Below are 14,297 nucleotides of genomic sequence, written 5' to 3'. Positions count from 1 at the left end.
TTCTGCACTGTAGGATTCTATGTCGGCCCAGCTCTCCAAATGAGCCACTCACCGAGTACCATTCTCCCACTGAAGGTGATTATTTTAAATTTCTCTTATTTTAGACAGAATACAGACACTGACAGAGCTAACAATAGGGTGAGGAATGATAACATACCCACATTAATGCAGTAAGAATTTAAAACAAGTAACTATGATTTAAGATGTATAAGTTGATATTTTAAATGCCTTTCAAAGTATTTTACTGTGATTAACATTTCAGTCAATGCAAGGAAGGGGTGGCGCAGTGGTTAGCACTGCTGCCTCACAGCACCAGGGATCTGGGTTCAATTCCCGGCTTGGGTCACTGTCTGTGTGGAGTTTTCACGTTCTCCCCGTGTCGGCGTGGGTTTCCTCCGGGTGCTCCGGTTTCCTCCCACAGTCCAAAGATGTGCGGGTTCGGTGGATTGACCATGGTAAGTTGCCCCTTAGTATCAGGGGGACTATCATGGGGATAAATGCGTGGGGTTACGGGGATAGGGCCTGGGTGGGATTGTTGTCGGTGCAGGCTCGATGGGCCGAATGGCCTCCTTCTGCACTGTAGGGATTCCATTCTATTCTATGAAGGTACCGAAAGGCCTAATGGGAAAGTTTAATAGTTTAGAGCTAAAGGCACAGGAAGCCTTAGTTAGCAGACTCATATCTGGGAGATAGTTATAAGGAACACTTTTGCAATTTAATGAATAGTTGGTTCGCAGCCCAGACTCAGATTGGACATGACCCTGGACGCAGGAACACACGTCTACTCAACTTGGCGATGAGCCGATGGCAACCTCAACTTTAACTTTTTATGGTGGTGTTTACCGTATCCAGGCAACGGGGAAGTAACTTTAGCCAAGAGGTGTTAGCAATCATAGAAATCATAGAAACCCTACAGTGCAGAAAGAGGCCATCTGGCCCATCGAGTCTGCACCGACCACAATCCCACCCAGGCTCTACCCCCATATCCCTACACATTTACCCACTAATCCCTCTAACCGACGCATCTCAGGACACTAAGGGGCAATTTTAACCTGGCCAATCAACCTAACCCGCACATCTTTGGACTGTGGGAGGAAACCGGAGCACCCGGAGGAAACCCACGCAGACACGAGGAGAATGTGAAAACTCCACACGGACAGTGACCCAAGCCGGGAATCGAACCCAGGTCCCTGGAGCTGTGAAGCAGCAGTGCTAACCACTGTGTTACCGTGCCGCCCCCCCCCCCCCCGTAATGGACAAATTAGAAACCATTATGCTGGGAAGTGCTAAGCAATTGGCTGGCGTAACTGACAAAAGATTTATATTGATGTATGGACATTAAATTAAATTACTTTTAAACTAATGAAAGGCAGAGAATCAGATTAAGAAAATGTATAATAATCCTGTGTTTTACTGAAGACAAAACCTATTAATGCATTCCTGGGTATTCTGTATCTGAGACCATCGAGATAATTTCTCCCATTGATTTTTGATTTGATTTAGTTTAGAATCACAAGTGTAGAAGCAGGCCATTCGGCCCATCGAGTCTGCACCGACCACAACCCCACACAGGCCCTATCCCCACAACCCCATTTACCCTTGCTCGTCCCCCTGACACTAAGGAGCAATTTAGCATGGCCAATCCACCTAACCCGCACATCTTTGGACTGTGGGAGGAAACCGGAGCACCCGGAGGAAACCCACGCAGACACGGGGAGAACGTGCAAACTCCACACAGACAGTGACCCAAGCCGGGAATCGAACCCTGGTCCCTGGGCGCTGTGAGACAGCAGTGCTAACCACTGTACCGCCCCCACAAATTTAATTCCTCAGCCATTTCTTTATTCCCTGTTATGAATTCTCCCACTTCTGACTGTAAGGGGCCTACATTTGCTTTTGTCAATCTTTTTTCTTTACATATCATTGCATAATGATTTAATCTGTGTTAAGCCATGGTAAGTAAGTAAAGTCGCCATGGTCCCAAATGACCATTGGCTGGTGGCGATTTAACCTGAGGATCACCACACTTCGGGCGAGGGGCAAAGTTGAGAAGGCGGGACTTTGATGAATAACCCCAGCCGGTACGTGAATTGAACCCGCACTGTTGGCATCACTGCATCACAAACCAGCTGTCCAGCTAACTGAGCTAAACTGACCCCAAAAGTTTAGTTATTAGTCGCAAGTAAGACTTACATTAACACTGCAATGAAGTTACTGTGAAATTCCCCTAGTCGCCACACTCCGGCGCCTGTTCGAGTCAATGCACCCGAACCAGCACGTCTTTCGGACTGTGCGAGGAAACGGGAGCACCCGGAGGAAACTCACGCAGACATGGAGAGAACGTGCAGATTCCACACAGACAGTGTGCAAGGTAGGTCCATTCAAAAGTCTGATTGCAGCAGGGAAGAAACTGTTCTTAAGTCAGTTGGTACGTGACCTCAGACTTTTGTATCTTTTTCCCAACGGACGAAGATGGAAGAGAGAATGTCCGGGGTGCGTGGGGTCCTTAATTATGCTGGCTGCTTTGCCGAGGCAGCCGGAAGTGTAGACAGAGCCAATGGATGGAGGGTTGGTTTGCGTGATGGATTGGGCTACATTCACGACCGTTTGTAGTTCCTTGCGGTCTTGGACAGAGCAGGAGCCATACCAAGCTGTGATACAACCAGAAAGAATGCTTTCTATGGTGCATCTGTAAAAGTTGGTGAGAGTCGTAGCTGACATGCCAAATTTCCTTAGTCTTCTGAGAAAGTAGAGGCGTGGGTGGGCTTTCTTCACTATAGTGCCATCATGATCACTGGTTTTTTACTGCAGTTTAACCTTTATACTGTGACATTGGTTTCCTGAGTATAATTGCCACCTCATTGAGAAACCCTGCTAACACCCACCTTCTCCCCGTAACCCGACACATTCTTCCTTTTCAGTTTATGGCCTTGTGTTACTCAATCAGAATTTGCTTCATGAGATTCTTGTGAAGCCCCTGGGAAGTTTTATTATATTAAAAATGCGACAAGAATCCAGGTTGGGGAGATCATGTGGGGCTGTAGGTAGCGTTCCTATCTCTGGGCCAGAAGCTGTGGGTTCATGACCCACTTCAGACCTTGTTGACAATAGAAGGTGAGAAGGGGCGGCATGGGGACTCTGAAGTAAAGTTTAAGTTTATTTATTAGTCACAAGTAGGCTTACATTAACACCGCAATGAAGTTACTGTGAAAATCCCCTAGTCGCCACACTCCAGCGCCTGTTCGGGTACACTGAGGGAGAATTTAGCATGACCAATCCACCTAACCAGCACGTCTTTCGGACTGTGGGAAGAAACCGGAGCACCCGGAGGAAACCACGCAGACACGGGGAGAACGTGCAAACTCCATGTAGACAGTCTCTCGCCTGAAGGAGGGAGGGTAAAAATCCAAGTTGTTATTACTTTCATAGAATCCCTACAGTGCAGAAGGCCATTCGGCCCATCGAGTCTACACTGACCACAATCCCACCCAGGCCCTATTCCTTTAACCCCACACATTTACCCTAGCTAGTACCCCTGACACTGAGGGCAATTTAGCATGGCCAATCCACCTAACCCGCACATCTTTGGACTGTGGGAGGAAACCGGAGCACCCGGAGGAAACCCACGCAGACACGGGATGAGTGTAATGTTTCCAATACAGGCAGAACTCAGACAGGCTTTAATAGGAGGATGCAAAATAACCCAGCAGGCCTGACAGCATCTGTAGCGAGAGAGAAACAGGATTAACGTTTCAAGTCCGTTTGACTTTTCATTCCTGGGAGAGTGGGAAAACCTGTTCGATATTACACTGAAGCTGGGAGAGATTGCAACAAAGGTGTAGCAAATTTAAAATCAAAAGGGACATGACCAGGTGAGGGGGAGGAGAAGGAGTGTTTGTGCATTGAGACAAAAATGTATGGGATATGAAAAAGGAGTGTTAAGATGGAGAGGAAAGATCACCGTCTAAAGTTGTTGAACTTGCTGTTGAGTCTTGAGGGCTGAAATGTGCCTAATCGGAAGATGAGATGCTGTTCCTCCAGTTTGCGTTGGGCTTGACTGGACCATTGCAGCAGGCCAAGGACAGACACGTGGGCATGAGAGCAAGATGCTGAGTTAAAATGGCAGCGACAGGAAGGTTGGGGTCATGGCTTACGGGCTGAGGGAAGGTGTTCCACAAAGAGATCACCCAGTCTGTGTTTAGTCCCCCCAGTGTAGAGGAGACAGCATTGGGAGCAGCGAATACAGTAGACCAAATTGGAGGAGGCGCAAGTGGAACGCAGCTTAATTTGAGTGTTTGGGGCCTTGGACAGGGAGGAGGAAGGAGGTAAAGGGGCAGGAGTGGCACCTTCTGCAACTACAAAGGAAGGTGCCATGGGAAAGGGATGGGGAGTTGGGGGCGATGGAGGAGTGGACCAGGGTGTCCCAGAAGGAGCGGTCTCTGCGGAATGCTGACAGGGGGATGAGAAGAAGATGCGTTTCCTGGTGGCATCGTACTGGAGTTGACAGAAATGGCGGAGGATGAACCTAGAATCTCTTTGGCCCATCGAGCCTGTACCAGCAACAATCCCACCCAGGCCCTATCCCCGTAATCCCACATATTTACCTTGCTAGTCCCCCTTGACTCTTAAGGGGCAATTTAGCATGGCCAATCAACCTAACCCACACATTTTTGGATTGTGGGAGAAAACCAGAGCACCCGGAGGAAACCCACGCAGACACCGGGGCGAACACCCACACAGACAGTGACCCAAGCCGGGAATCGAACCCGTGCCCCTGGCGCTGTGATGCAGCAGTGCTAACCACTGTGCCACCTTTTGAATACGGAGGCTGGTGGGGTGGAAAGTGAGGACAAGAGGGACCCTGTCTTGGAGGTTCTGGGAGGGGGGGGGGAAGGGGTGAGGGCAGAGGTACGGGAAATGGGTCGAACCGGTTGAATGTCCTCTCAACCACAGGGTAGGGGAGACCTTGGCAGACATATCAGAAGCACCATTTTCGAAGGTAACATCATCAGAACAGATGTGACAGCGGTGGCGAAACTGGGAGAATGGGATGGAGTCCTTACAGGGAGCAGGGTGTGAGGAGCTGTGGGAGTCGGTTCGTTTGTAATGTGTATTGGTGGTCAGTCTATCACTGGAAGCAGAGACAGAGATGTCAAGGAAGGGAAGTGTCAGAGGTGGACCATGTGAAGATGAAAGGAGATTGGAAGCAAAATCAATCATTTTTTCCAGGTCCAGGCAAGAGCATGATGCAGCACCAATACGATCATATTTGCTTATTTCAGTAGAATGTTTGCACTTTACAATTTTCACATAGCTTCTGGTGCAGATTTGGATGGGTATAGGGAGCACTCTAGTGGTAGGAATAAGAATTGCACATAAATAACATTTACAGAAATGGGAGCAATTAAAATGACCATTTAATCTATCACAGTAAATTAAGTTAGGTAATTATCAGCAACAGTATCTCTGGCTCAGAATGTGAACAAGTCTAAATATGGAATCTCAGGTAGAATCATAGAATCTCTGCAGTGCAAAAGGAAGTCATGATGTGGAGATGCCGGCGTTGGACTGGGGTAAACACAGTAAGAGTTTTAACAACACCAGGTTAAAGTCCAACAGGACTTTAACCTGGTGTTGTTAAAACTCTCACTGTGCAAAAGGAAGCCATTCAGCCCAGCAAACCTGCACCGACCCCAATCCCACCCTGGCCCTAACCCCATAACTCCATGTATTTAACCTGCTAATCCCCTGACACGAAGGGACAATTTAGCATGGCCAATTCACCAAACCTGCACATCACCAACAACCTGTCCTGGTCCCCCAAGGTCGACACTATAGTTAAGAAAGCATACCGACACCTCTACTTTCTCAGCAAACTAAGGAAATTTGGCATGTCAGCCACGACTCTCACCAACATTTACAGATGCACCATAGAAAGCATTCTTTCTGGTTGTATCACAGTTTGGTATGGTTCCTGCTCTGTCCAAGACCGCAAGAAATTACAAAGGGTCGTGAATGAAGCCCAATCCATCACGCAAACCAGCCTCCCATCCGTTGACTCTGTCTACACTTCCCGCTGCCTCGGCAAAGCAGCCAACATAATCAAGGACCCCACGCACCCCGGACATTCTCTCTTCCATGTTCTTCCGTCAGGAAAAAGATACAAAAGTCTGAGGTCACGTACCAACCGACTCAAGAACAGTTTCTTCCCTGCTGCCATCAGACTTTTGAATGGACCTACCTCGCATTAAGTTGATCTACCGGGGTGCATGGGGTCCTTGATTATGTTGGCTGCTTTGCCGAGGCAGCAGGAAGTGTAGACAGAGTCAATGGATGGGAGGCTGGTTTGCGTGATGGATTGGGCTTCGTTCATGACCCTTTGTAGTTTCTTGCGGTCTTGGTCAGAGCAGGAGCCATACCAAGCTGTGATACACCAATCTATGGTGCATCTGTAAAAGTTGGTGAGAGTCGTGGCTGACATGCCAAGTTTCCTTAGTTTGCTGAGAAAGTAGAGGTGTCGGTCTGCTTTCTTAACTATAGTGTCGACCTTGGGGGACCAGGACAGGTTGTTGGTGATGTGCAGGTTTGGTGAATTGGCCATGCTAAATTTCCCCTTAGTGTCTGGGGATTAGCAGGGTAAATACATGGGGTTATGGGGTTAGGGCCTGGGTGGGATTGGTGTCGGTGCAGGTTTGATGGGCCAAATGGCTTCCTTTTGCACTGCAGAGATTCTATGATTCTACCTGAGACTATGACTGTAACACTACATTCTGCACTCTCTCCTTTCCTTCTCTATGAACGGTATGCTTTGTCTGTATCGAGCGCAAGAAATAACACTTTTTTACTGTATATTAATACGTAAGAAAATGAAATCAAATCAAGTATCTTTGGGTGTTGTTGGTAGTTAATTACTGTAAGAAATGTAAAAAGAAATGCAAATTTTTCTTGTTTCTCCATTTGGTCCCTTTTCTCTCTTTCTTCATCCTATCCTGATTCCTCTTTCTGTGTCTGATTTGATATTGAATTCTCTCTAATTCACTGTTCTGTTTAATTCTGAATCCTTCCGAGAGAACGAGGCCTGCATCGAGTCTGTGCCAACTTCTTTCTTTAAAAATTTAAGTCTACTTATTAGCCTCACAACTAGGCTTACATTAACACTGCAATGAAGTCACTGTGAAAATCCCCCTAGTCGCCACACTCCGGCGCCTGTTCGGGTAACACTGAGGGAGAATTTAGCACGGCCAATGCACCCTAACCAGCACGTCTTTCAGACTGTGGGAGGAAAAACTGGAGCATTTGGAGGAAACCCACGCAGACACGGGGAGAATGTGCAAACTCCACACAGACAAAATGTCGGCCAAATTATAGAATCCCTACAGTGCAGGAGAAGGCCATTCGGCAGTGACAACAATCCCACCCAGGGGTTACGGGGATAGGTCCTGGGTGGGATTGTTGTTGGTTCGAAAGGCCTCCTCCTGCACTGTAGGGATTCTATAATTTGGCCGACATTTTGATGCAGTACCCAGAGAATGTAATATCGTCAGAGGTACCATCTTTTGGATGATATTAAGGTCCTATATATCTTTATAAATATCCCAATTATCTATTGCCTTAATGCACTCCACCCCCCCCCCCCCCCCCTCCCTCCTCTGCCAAGCCATACCTGGGGCGGCACAGTAGTTAGCACTGCTGCCTCACAGCGCCGGGGACCCAGGTTCGAATCCCGGCTTGGGTCACTGTCTGTGCGGAGTCTGCACGTTCTCCCCATGTCTGCGTGGGTTTCCTCCGGGTGCTCCGGTTTCCTCCCACAGTCCGAAAGACATGCTGGTTAGGGTGCATTGGCCACGCTAAATTCTCTCTTAGTGTAGCCGAACAGGCGCCAGAGTGTGGTACTTTCATTGCAGTGTTAATGTAAGCATACCAGTGACACTAATAAACTTAAAACATAAAAACAGTCTGAAAGACGTGTGGATTAGGTGCATTGGCCGTGCTAAATTCTCCCTCAGTGTTCCTGAACCGGCGCCGGAGTGTGGCGACTAGGGGATTTTCACAGTAACTTCATTGCAGTGATAATGTAGGCCTATTTGTGACACTAATAAATAAACTTTATTAATACTTTGAGTACCGTTAACCTCAGGTAGAAAAATGAAACATGAGAAAAAAGCGGTCGCATAATTCAAAAAGGAAGTGGACAAATCTGAAATGCGGGACAGAAGTTGGAGCACAATGCTAATCTCATATCCAGGCATTAGCTAGTATCTAACTATAGGTACAAGTTATTGGCTTGGTTTCACTATTGTGATTTTTGGAACAGCATGTGCCATTTTATTTACATCTCTCTGTCTCTCACTTCATAACCTCTCCAAACCTTCCTCATAAGACAACCCAACCATTCCTGGTACTCATAGAATCTCTAAAGTGCCGAAGGAGCCCATTCGGCCCGTCGAGCCTTCACTGACAACAATATTAATCTAGCAAACCTTCTATGAATTGCTTCTAACGCATTTACATTTGTCTTTACACATGGAGTGCGCGTGTTACAGTAAACGTCTTAAAAGTGTGAAATCTTGTCGTGTTATCATTTCAGCCATTGATTGGAAGCGCGAATCTCTTTTTAACATTATTCATCGTAACATACTTCAGTTAAAAACAAAACACTGACGGTTCAGTGAGTTCTCTGTGGAGTCTTGATATATGCGTGAGTTTGAACAAGCCAGAGTAGCAGCAAGGGACACAGTGGGGGGGGGGGGGGGGGGGGGGGGGGGCACAGTGGTTAGCACTGCTGCTTCAAAGTGCCAAGGACCCGGGTTCAATTCTGGCCTCGGGTCACTGTCTGTTGTCATTATGCTACCGTGGATGCAAAGTAACACTGTTCCCCAGCTTCTCTCCATTTCTCTCAGTTCTTTTGGGTACGATAACATCATATCAAGAGTCTCTGTGCAGCTGCTCTGGCACCCGGAGCAACTATTCAAAAACGAATGCCATTCACCATCGAACACATGGTGACACAGTGGTTAACATTGGGACCCAGGTTCAATTCCTGGCTTGGTCACTGTCTGTGCGGAGTCTGCACGTTCTCCCTGTGTCTGCGTGGCTTTCCTCTGGGTGCTCCGGTTTCCTCCCACAGTTCAAAAGGCGTGCTGGTTAGTTTAAAGTTTATTTATTAGTCACAAGTAGGCTTACATGAACACTGCAATTAAGTTACTGTGAAAATCCCCTAGTCGCCACACTCCGGCGCCTGTTCGGGTACACTGAGGGAGAATTTAGCACGGCCAATGCACTTAACCAGTACGTCTTTTGGACTGTGGGAGGAAACTGGTGCACCCGGAGGAAACCCACGCAGAAACGGGGAGAACGTGCAGACTCCGCACAGACAGTGACCCAAGCTAGGAATCAAACCCAGGTCCCTGGCGCTGTGAGGCAGCAGTGCTAACCACTGTGTGCATTGGCCGTGCTAAATTCTCCCTCAGCGTTACCCGAACAGGCGCCGGAGTGTGGCGACTAGGGCATTTTCACAGCAACTTCATTGCAGTGTTAAAGTAAGCCTACTTGTGACACGAATAAATAAATAAAACTTTTTTAAACAGCTGAACTCAGGGCTGCTGCCTTCAGCAAGGCTCCCAATACAGAATGCTGTCCATTTACCTCTGTCCGTGCTGCTGAAAGGATATCAGGTGAGGGCCTGATTGGTGCTACTCTCCTCTGTCACACCATCTCTGTCTGTCTGATATCCATGATGTGGAGATGCCGGCGTTGGACTGGGGTAAACACAGTTAGAGTTTTAACAACACCAGGGGTTAAAGTCCAACAGGTTTATTTGGTAGCAAATGCCATTAGCTTTCGGAGCGCTGCTCCTTCGTCAGATGGAGTGGAAATCCATTCAGCTCTGTGTCAGGTCCTTCACCATGAACTGAGTGCCTCTCCTGTGCTGTTACTGCCAATGCAGATGAGGACAATATCTTTCTTTTGATTTGATTTATTATTGTCACATATATTAGTATACAGCGGGCCAAATGCGGGCAACTGGAACTAGCTTAATGGTAAAAACTGGGTGGCATGGACAAGTTGGGCCGAAGGGCCTGTTTCTAGGCTGTAAACCTCTAAGACTATATAACAGTGAAAAGTATTGTTTCTTGATTTTGATTTATTATTGTCACGTGTATTGGTATAGTGAAAAGTATTGCTTCTTGCGTGCTATACAGACAAAGCATACCGTTCATAGAGAAGGAGAGAGTGCAGAATGTAGTGTTCCAGTCATAGCTAGGGTGTGGAGAGTTTAAAAGAGTTAGAATAAAAAGTTTTAGAAGCATAGAATGAGAGTAAAAGATAGAATTAGAAGGTATGCTGGGCACAGCTTGCAAGAAGTCGCCACACCATTTTGATTCTTGCGCAGTACACAAAGCATACTGTTCATAAAGCAGGAAAGGAGAGGGTGTAGAATGTAGTGTTACAGTCATAGATAGGGTGTAGAGAAAGATCAACTTAATATAAGATAGATCCATTCAAAAGTCTGATGGCAGCAGGGAAGAAGCTGTTCCTGAGTCAGTTGGTACGTGACCTCAATATCTTTTTCCCGATGGAAGAAGGTGGAAGAATTAGGGCGGCACGGTGGCACAGTGGTTAGCACTGCTGCTTCACAGCTCCAGGGTCCTGGGTTCGATTCTCGGCTCGGGTCACTGTCTGTGTGGAGTTTGCACATTCTCCTCGTGTCTGCGTGGGTTTCCTCCGGGTGCTCCGGTTTCCTCCCACAGTCCAAAGATGTGTGGGTTAGGTTGATTGGCCAGGTTAAAAAAATTGCCCCTTAGAGTCCTGGGATGTGTAGGTTAGAGGGATTAGCGGGTAAAATATGTGGGAGTAGGCCCTGGGTGGGATTGTGGTCGGTGCAGACTCGATGGGCCGAATGGCCTCCTGCTGCACTGTAGGGTTTCTATGATTCTATGAATGTCCGGGCTGTGTGGGTTCCTTGATTATGCTGGCTGCTTTTCTGAGGCAGTGGGAAGTGTAGGTGGAGTCAATGGATGGGAGGCTGGTTTGAGACAGTCCATTGAAATAATAGGACTTTGAGACTAACTCAAGTATAAAAACTCTCAATCTTTTATATCATAGTGCACACAGCACAGTTTACAGCACAGAACTCAAATCAGCCCAGGAAACACTTTCTATGAAAGCTTAAAATAAAAACAGGAAATATTCTAAACCTTTATATATTTTCTGTTTTTAATAAAAGGTACAATGTATGTACATCTTATGGGCAATACCAACCTGTAAGAGAGGGCTTCACTTGGAAACTGTCACTGATATCATTATCATAGGGGCAGCACGGTGGCACAGTGGTTAGCACTGCTGCCTCACAGCGCCTGGGACCCAGGTTCGATTCCCAGCTCGGGTCTCTCTCTGTGTGAAGTCTGCACGTTCTCTCCTTGTCTGCGTGGGTTTCCTCCGGGTGCTCCGGTTTCCTCCCACAGTCCGAAAGACGTGCTGGTTAGGTGCATTGGCCGCGCTAAATTCTCCCTCAGTGTACCCGAACAGGCGCCGGAGTGTGGTGACTAGGGGATTTTCACAGTAACTTCATTGCCTACTTGTGACATTAATAAATAAACTTAAAAATTTACATTGCTACAACTGTGACAGAAAGAAAAAGATGACCCACAAAAGAGTTTCCTGCTGCAGCCGCAACAATCAAATCACTTCAGTGAGACTCAGTGAACCATGGTTAGAGTGTGGCTTGCCTCCCTTGCAGAGGCTCAATGTGTATTGTAAAGGACGAGTGTTCTTCTGAACTCATCAATACATTTCTAGCACCAATGGAGGCACGTATTCCTAGCAGGGAGTTCAGGCAGGTACAGCAGAGAGTGAGGGGCAGATGCAGCAGAGAGTGAGGGGCAGGAGTGAGGGGCAGGTACAGCAGGGAGTGAGGGGCAGATACAGTAGAGAGTGCGGACAGCTACAGCAGAGAGAGGGGCAGGTACAGTAAAGAGGGGCAGATACAGCAGAGAGTGAGGGGCAGATACAGTAGAGAGTGCGGACAGCTACAGCAGAGAGAGGGGCAGGTACAGTAAAGAGGGGCAGATACAGCAGAGAGTGAGGGGCAGATACAATAGAGAGTGCGGACAGCTACAGCAGAGAGAGGAGCAGATACAGTGAAGAGTGAGGGGCAGATACAGCAGAGAGTGAGGGGCAGATACAGTAAAGAGTGAGGGGCAGATACAGTAGAGAGTGCGGACAGCTACAGCAGAGAGAGGAGCAGATACAGTGAAGAGTGAGGGGCAGATACAGCAGAGAGTGAGGGGCAGATACAGTAAAGAGTGAGGGGCAGATACAGTAGAGAGTGCGGACAGCTACAGCAGAGAGAGGAGCAGATACAGTGAAGAGTGAGGGGCAGATACAGCAGAGAGTGAGGGGCAGATACAGTAAAGAGTGAGGGGCAGGTACAGCAGAGAGTGAGGGGCGGGTACAGCAGAGTGAGGGGCAGGTACAGCAGAGAGTGAGGGGCAGGAGTGAGGGGCAGGTACAGCAGGGAGTGAGGGGCTGCTACAGAAGAGAGTGAGGAGCAGATACAAGAGAGAGTGAGGGGCAGATACAGTAGAGAGTGCGGACAGCTACAGCAGAGAGAGGGGCAGGTACAGTAAAGAGGGGCAGATACAGCAGAGAGTGAGGGGCAGATACAGCAGAGAGTGCGGACAGCTACAGCAGAGAGAGGAGCAGATACAGTGAAGAGTGAGGGGCAGATACAGCAGAGTAAGGCTACTCAGCTCCAAAAAAACGCTCTGGGCCCCATCTATCGCTTGTATCTGACATTCACCAGTCCCACACCTCCCATCGTCATGACCTCAGTTAGCCAGAAGAGAGAGAGGTGTTTTATCCCCTTGTTCTGGGATCTATCTAAATTCTGATCCCAGAGGTGAAAGAACATTTGCAATTAGACTTTAGTCAGTGGAGTCAGACTGGGTGAAAAAATCTTGTCCAAGTTGGTTACATGCAATTATTGTTTTGTTCTTAAAGCTGTATTTTTTATCGACAATCACCCTCCCGACCTTCTTGAACTCGATTTAATTAATTTTTATCTTTTAAATCATTGAGCATAAAACACTGTTGCATGTTAGTGTTCAAATTACTGGTTCATACTCTAAACACTCAGTATCTGGGATCTGCTTTGAGGTACGAGGTACACTACTTGGATTTACAACCTCTGATCCCAGCAGCCAGAGCTCTGAGTTATTGTCCCCGGGCGGGGAGGCAGGGAACAGTTCAGGGTTGAGTGCTGTTACACGAAGCCTCTTCATCCATCAGATAAAGACAGCCCATTGGGGGCTGACACACAACACACACTGGATGAAGATCAGTCAAAGTCAAACTGATCGGTAGAAGAAAGTCGAATGGCCTCCTGCTGTTCCTGCGTTCCTTCACGTGGGGGAAGGCGATGGCCTGGTGGTATTTTTGTTCGTTCATTCCTGGTACATGGGCATCACTGGCTGGGCCAGCATTTATTGCCCATCCCTAGTTGCCCTTGGAGGGCAGTTGAGAGTCAACCACATTGCTGTGGCTCTGAAGTCACATGTAGGCCAGACCGCGAAGGGATGGCAGATTTCCTTCCCTGAAGGACATGAGTGAACCAGATGGGTTTTTCCGACAATCGACAATGGTTTCATGGTTGTCAGTAGATTCTTAATTCCAGATTTTTTTTATTGAATTCAAATTCCACCAGCTGCCGTGGTGAGATTTGAACCCGGGTCCCCAAAATATTAGCTGAGTTTCTGAATAGTCCAGCAATAATACCACCAGGCCATTGCCTCCCAGCTAGACTATTAATCCAGAAACTTAGCCAATGTCCTGGGGACCCGGGTTCGAATCCCGCCAGCACGGCAGATGGTGGAATTCAATAAAAAATATCTGGAATTTCGAATCTAATGATGACCACGAAACCATTGGCGATTGTCGGAAAGACCATCTGGTTCACTAATGTCCTTTAGGGAAGGAAATCTGCCGTTCTTACAGCAATGTGCTATGGCTCTGGAGTCACAAGTAGCCCAGACCAGCTAAGGATCTCAACTGCCCTCCACAGGCAACTAGAGATGGGCAATAAATGCTGGCCAGCCAGCGACACCCATGTCCCACAAATGAATATAATAAAAAGAGGACTGCCTAAAACACTCCATGCATTGTTGAGTCGGTGACAACACAAAGTTTAGCAATGTGAAATGAAGTTGCATCCATTCTGAATTCACGCAATTAAAAAGTAGCATGAGTTTGGAGGAATAAGAGGTGCTCTTACTGAAACGTATAAGATTCTGAGGGGA

Source organism: Mustelus asterias, chromosome 21, assembly GCF_964213995.1.
Source record: "Mustelus asterias chromosome 21, sMusAst1.hap1.1, whole genome shotgun sequence".
NCBI classification, from domain to species: Eukaryota; Metazoa; Chordata; class Chondrichthyes; order Carcharhiniformes; family Triakidae; genus Mustelus; species Mustelus asterias.
The sequence above is the reverse complement of the archived record's forward strand: the minus strand, read 5'-3'. Positions refer to the sequence as shown.